Raw genomic sequence first — 7,230 nt, forward strand, 5'->3', positions numbered from 1 at the left:
GCCTACCCTCCCCACCCCATGGCCAGTTTTACCTATCCTAAGCATGACTGCATGGGAGTAATTCACACTGAATTCAATAAACATGCAAATGGTCAAACCTGTCCTCCCCCCCTCCCCCTCCTGCCTGCTCCCCTCCCAGTCCTCCTCCCCCCTCCCCATCCTCTGTGGTCAGTTTCACCTATCCTAAGCATGATTGCAGGGGAGTAAATCCCATTGAACTCAATAAGCATGCAAATGATAAATCCATTCTCAGCAAACTTGCACAGGATCCCATTTATTACCTCCCGGATTAAAAAGCAGGGAAATTCACTAATAGACAAAAAACCTTGTGGTTTAAGAACGTACATATAGCCCACAGCTACTTTTATAAAACTTTAAAAGCAGGGAAATTGGGCAGCTATAGTGAATGCACCAGGGGAGCAGGAGACCTGACCTCCTATCTGAGATATTGTACTGCCCTACAAATTGGTCAAAATGCAAACACCATTTGGGTTGGTCTTTCACAGTCCAATCCACTTTCTGTGTAGCTTGGAAGAATTTCGTAACGTGCCTCTGAGCATATGGTGAGTGGTGGCAACACCTATAATCAACCCAAATAATAGAAAGAAGACATGTGCTGTGCTGATCTTGTTTTAGCAGGGAGGAAGCAACATTATTAGGACAGTTGATATAGTTCACATGGTCACTTTGAATATGTCTGATTTCCTTTGCAATTTTAGTGAAGTTTCGTATAGGAAATCATTTTCTTTTTTTCTATTTCTGTGAATATGTGAAGTACAGCAACACTTTGCAAACTTTACACTAAAAAAACTCCAAACATAATTGTTGATTAATCAGTGGTACTGACTTCTGCAGAATAGTCTCCAGTGGACCTCAGGAGTGTCTCACTTTGCACAAGATAAAACAGTGGGAGGTGAAATATATTCTAGCAAAATGCTAGGTGTGCTCTATGTTTTTAATTGACCGTGCCCACCTTGCCTTAAATGAAGTGGTTTAAACATAGCAGGCTGAAAACATGCATCCTCTTTTTTCCACCAGCTAGAGTCATTGCTGAAGTAGCAACATATTGGAATCAGTCTGATTTTACATCAAACTGCAGTTTCAGATTCCACTGTTAATGCACCCAAAATAGAAATAGAACATAACCTCCAATTTGAAACACAAAAAATGCTGTCTTTACCATCATATGACACTGACCAATAAAAAGGCTTTGAAATGAATAAAAATAAATTTGACACAGATTTCTAAGATGAATAATGAGGGAAATAAACTTTCCTAATTTAGATTCTCTGTAGAAACATTAGTAAAACAGGAAAGAAGCAAAGTAAGAAGAACACCAACAAAAATACAAAAATATAATTCTCTGTCTTTAGATGGCAGGTGTTGCCACCACTCACCATATGCTCAGAGGCACAGGTTACCAAATTCTTCCAAGCTACACAGAAAGTGGATTGGACTGTGAAAGACCAACCCAAATGGTGTTTGCATTTTGACCAATTTGTAGGGCAGTCCAATATCTCAGGGAGGAGGTCAGGTCTCCTGCTCCCCTGGTGCATTCACTATAGCTGCCTAATTTCCCTGCTTTTTAAAGTTTGATAGAAATAGCTGTGGGCTATATGTACGTTCTTAAAGCGCAAGGTTTTTTTTGCCTATTAGTGAATTATTTGAGCGGCGTTGGCTCCTGATTTGTGTTGCTGAGCCCAATTCAAAGTGCTTGTTACCACCTAAAAAGTGTTAAATGCTTTTTGAGACCCAGGATATCCAAAGGCCTGGCTACTCCCAAGTGATCCTGTTTGCCCACTGAGATCTGATGGGGAGGCCCTGCTTTTCATTGCATTGCTGTCTACACTAAAACAAGCAAGGGTTTCACAGTTGTGGCATTTGGACTTTGGAATTTCCTCTCGTCCATTTTTCTGAATCCAGTGAAGACCATCCTATCTAGGCAGGCTTTCAATGTCAGACAATCGTATTCTCCAATCCAGCAGTATGTTTTTATTCTGTCTCCAGATGTTATTGTACCTACCACTGTGTCTTTTTAATGTTCGTGTGTGCTTGTGTGTTGCTGTATTTTACTTGGAGGCATTTTCCAAAAAGTGGCCAGTGTACATTTTATGTATTTATTGGAGGGTATTTTTAAATTGCATAAAATATTGACTCTGCCCCGTTTCCTTCAGCCATAAATAGGAATGGGAGAGGGGCCAAATGGAAGTTCGTCCCCAGAAGTTAAGGGATGGGGATTTTGCTGTCTTTTCTTGCCCTGTTGTGAAGTTAAGGTGAAATGGCTGGAGGCAGGAAACTTTTGTTTAAAGCCTAATAAGCAAATAAATAGAAAATGGTGGCATGGAGTGTCTTCTACCAACTTCGGTTGGTGGCCCAGCTACACCCCCATCTGGACAGGGATAACCTGGCTTCAGTTGTCCATGCCCTGGCAACCTCCAAGTTAGATTACTGCAATGCGCTTTACGTGGGGCTGCCTTTGAAGATGGTTCGGAAACTGCAGCTTGTGCAAAATGTAGCAGCCAGATTGGTAACAGGGACCAGACGGTTCAAACATATAAAACCGATTCTGGTCCTCTTGCATTGGCTGCCTGTATGTTTCCGAGCTGGATTCAAGGTGCTGGTTTTATCCTATAAAGCCTTACGTGGCTTAGGACCACAATACCTGATGGAACGCCTCTCCCGACACAAACCCACTCATACACTACGCTCAACATCAAAGACCCTCCTCTGGGTGCCTACTTGGAGGGAAGCTGGGAGTCTGGCAACAAGGGAGAGGGCCTTCTCAGTGGTGGCCCCCAAATTATGGAATGATCTTTCTGACGAGATGTGCCTGGCACCAACACTGTTATCTTTTCGGCACCAGGTCAAGACTTTCCATTTTAGCATGCGTTTTTAAATTGCTTTTTAAAAATGTGTTTTTACATTTGTGTATTTGTTTTTAATGTTTTTAATTGTTGTAAACTGCCCAGAGAGCTTCGGCTATGGGGCAGTATACAAATGCAATAATGCAATTTATTTATAAATAAATAAAATGTCACCTGGCACAGTTTTTCCCATTGCTGCTGCAGTGATACACTGGGGAAAATCACAGCACCTGAAGATGTTCTCCCTCATTTGTACATTTTTACTCTTACTTTTCTTACAAACAGCTCAGATGGGCATATGGTAACTTTCCAGACATGCTCTGAAGCAACCTGCAGCAGAACTGTTGCATCACGTGCCTTATAATTGTTTGTAGGGATCCCTCTCAGGGTTTAGTTTTGCATGTGTGTGTTGATCCCGCAACTCAATTTATCACTGCCTGTTGTGTCATTGTTCATAACAGTATGTTTCAGAAGTTATTTATAACATGAGCATTCTCTGGGTGGGTGTGGATTAGGGTTGTTATGCAGTCAGTTTTGCTATTGAGTAAATTAGTGCTTTACTTAATCTACTTCTAACCTATAATATTTGATGTAATCATGCAGTGTTAAAGCAGCTGTAAACTATTTGCCTTAACGCTAGTGTGATGGCTTACTTGCTAAAGAGTTAATTACAGTATTCTGGCTAGCGGGTGGAATGGGATCCGGTGCAGTAATACACAGGATGAGGAGGCATTTAGGAGTCCCAGCAAACTCTCCCAGTAAATTCAGAACTGCTGAAGGAGTGGTATTATGGTAACAGATGTTTAAGCCCCATCTGCACTATACATTTAAAGCAGTATTATACCACTTTAAACAGTCATGGTGTCCCCCAAAGAATCCTGGGAACTGTAATTTGTAAAGGGTGATGAGAGTTATTAGGAGATCCCTATTCACCTCACAGACTTACAATTCTCAGAGTTGTTTAACAGTCAATCTCTCTTCCCAATAGGGGTCTTTTAACAACTCTCAGCACCCTTCACAAACTACACTTCCCAGGATTCTTTGGGGGATGCATTGACCTTTTAAAGTAGTACGATACTGCTTTAAATGTATAATGCAGATGGTGCTTTAGTCTAGCCATAGAGCACATTCTGCATGTGGTAGAATAGATGGTGCCACTTCACACTGCAGTTGATGCCAAATTGTAAATGGGCCTCTTGAATATAAAACTCCCTTTCAGGAGACAACTGGCACAAAAGGGAGCAAGCTGCGTTAGAACCCTTGTCCCTGATGTGTTAGTGTTTTTTACACACAAGGAGCTGCTGTTGTTTTTACATAGGGTAGTCTTCAAACATGGCATTCCTCCACCTGCTATCTGAGATGGAACAGACCATTTTAGGACCTTGGGATTCTACTGTCACCCTCTCCTTCTCCTGCGTGTGTAGGCCAGGCAGAGTGTGGAAAAAGGAGGGCAGCACACAGAGGAACAAGGAGAGTTCATATGCTGAGTTTCCCCTCAGTTGTAGGGTACATCATCCAGATAAAATTGGAAGATAAAAGGCAGTAAAAATGGGCAATGCTATTTAGGGTTATCAGGGACTGATTTATTTTTTTTAAGAGAAGGGGGAATTCTGCTAGGTAGAATTAGATGCCATTTTGGCATGTAAGTGCTATATTAATTAATTAATTAATTGGGTATGGTCAATCTTATAACCAGAGCACCGTGTGGTAGGATTAAATTCTGCCTTTCTGTGCAATTCTTTGGTCCAAATCAAATGTTTCATTTTCAGCACCATGTAATATGTTGCTGATGCCTGACTTTCTCACAGAGAGCACAGAAAAAAAGTTTATACTATTCTAGTATATACTGCCTCCCCTTTCCTTTTTTTAGGTTGTTCAGCTGGCAAAGTGGGTCAGCCCTGCTGAGTCACTTTTACTTTGAAGCCGGGGACAGCTGAAGTCCTGGATGTGGCTCCAGTCTGTCACAAGGGCAGTTCAACCCACCCTTTCTCTGACTACAACCCCTTGATTAAAGAGCAAATTTCTATTTTGGGTGTGTCCCAAAGGTGAACTGAGCAAAGATTCCTGCAGTAAGAGATGAAATGAAAACCAAGCTTTTGAATTTCAAAAGTTCAACCAGCTCCTGAGCGAGCAGCTTTTTTGAGGAAAACAGATACAATTGAATTCTGAGGCCAGTGTTATTGAAAGCTATGCCTCTCCATTTCATGAAGTTTAATCTATAATTATCTTGCCATTAGTATGGTGAGGACTGCATTAAACATGGACTCTTAGGCAGAGCTTGGAAAAGTTACTTTTTTGAACTAGAACTCCCATCAGCCTCAGCCAGCATGGCCACTGGATTGGGCTGATGGGAGTTGTAGTTCAAAAAAGTAACTTTTCCAAGCTCTGCTCTTAGGGTCGGATCTAAAGATAGACAAAAGGAACTCTGCTCAGGCAAAGGCTTCTCTACTTGCACTACAGCCCCAAAAGCAGGTCCTGACTGTCAAGGGACTGTAGTGGGATGGGGAGGGGGTTGAGAGAATTTGGCAGGGCTGTCCTGGGCAAGCAGATGTCCCTTTCCTCTTGCAAAAGACATCTCTGCAGTCAAGCAATTTTTGGTAGAAATTCTAAACGTCAGTATTTAACAATACAGTAAAATATTTCCAGAAAGGTATTCAGATACGCATGGAAATATCAAAGAAGCTTTAGAAAACAACCTACAAGTACATGATCCCATAAGACCTCCCATTAAGTTATATAAATATTGCAGTGGGGATTTCTCAGGAGTATAACTCAATACGTTGCTGTAATACAGACTTTCCTCGTATGAGGAATTTCAAAAATTGATAAATTTATTTCAGTTTGGTACCCTTTTATCACATATGTAAAAGAAAAATAATTGGGTGTTAGAACAAACTAAAGCAGAACTATCACAAGAAGCTAAAATGATGAAAGTGAGGTTATCATACTTTGGACACATCATGAGAAGACATGATTCACTAGAAAAGATAATAATGCTGGGAAAAACAGAAAGGAGCAGAAAAAGAGGAAGGCCAAAGAAAGAGATGGATGGATTCCATAAAGGAAGCTACAGACCTGAACTTACAAGACCGGAACAAGATAGATTATAACAAATGCTATTGGAGGTCACTGATTCATAGGGTCGCCATAAGTCGTAATCTACTTGAAGGTACATAACAACAAATAACAAATGAGAACAAACAAACCAAAGGCCTCTGGCCTCCATCCCATTTTGCCAGGATATGGGATGCATACGCTTTTATTCATTTGTCAATGCTTTTATTTTACAGATTGAGTACAGTCAGGCTTTCCTATGTCTCCTAATGTCTTTGTGGCATGTTTCTATGATGTTTTGAGTCCTTTGCGGCAGTGTGTATCTATCACTTTGGACTATAACTCTGCCATCCAGCAAGAGTCCTTATTCCCACCTTTCCCGGAAGGGAATTGGTTTTTTATTTTGCTCATCAGTTTTGATGTACTGAACTTACAGATGTAATGTGCACACAATTTGCTGTATAACCATTACTGAAAAATCAATAAAAACACTTAAAAAAGTCATTTCAGTCCTTTTGAAAATTGAAATAAAATAATTAGGGGAGCCAGGTTTGAAGGGAGGTATGTAATTTTTATGTCAGCTAAAAAGGGGCATGGGTTTAAAAAAGTTGAAAGACACTCCACTAGATTATTCACAGTGGACATCTGGCAAAATAAAGTGATAGACCCAAATTATTTCCAGACTAGAACGAAGGATTCGCTGATCCCTGGATGACTCATGTGGCCGTCTGCTTGCCTAGCTGCTTATTTTCTATATGGAAATTTGAGTATTCTACTTTGGTCATCTTGACTGTGCACTGAAACACAGTAAATAACCGCAATCCACCCCTAGGCGGGACAGTAAAGAAGCAGGCAGTTGCCAACCTAAAAGTTGTGAATTGGACATAAGGGACAAGTACCTCAATTTAAGCTCCACTGGGAATGGCCTCAGGGACTGGATTTTCTGTCAGAGCTTCTGCTACAACTAAAAAGGAGAGATCCGTTACTTTCCCTATAGTGTGAAGAAACTGTTCTTGCTGCATAAGGCGGGGATGCAGAGGGAGGTATGAATGGTAACGGATCGTTAACAGATTTCCTTCTATGTGTGTGTGTGAAAATGTTTTCAAAGGCAAAACTAGGTGGCACAATAAAGGTACGATTTATCTTTGTGCAATCTGCTAGTTCCTATGCAGGCTCACCCATCCCTCTCTATCCTGCGCCCAGGCAAGCAAGGGCCATGGCAAGAACGCATTCTAGCCAGGCAAAACCACTGGAGGAGAGTGTGGTTGGGGAGAATGTGTGTCCAGGGGACAGTCCTAAGGGCCATATAGAG

Source organism: Rhineura floridana, chromosome 1, assembly GCF_030035675.1.
Source record: "Rhineura floridana isolate rRhiFlo1 chromosome 1, rRhiFlo1.hap2, whole genome shotgun sequence".
NCBI classification, from domain to species: domain Eukaryota; kingdom Metazoa; phylum Chordata; class Lepidosauria; order Squamata; family Rhineuridae; genus Rhineura; species Rhineura floridana.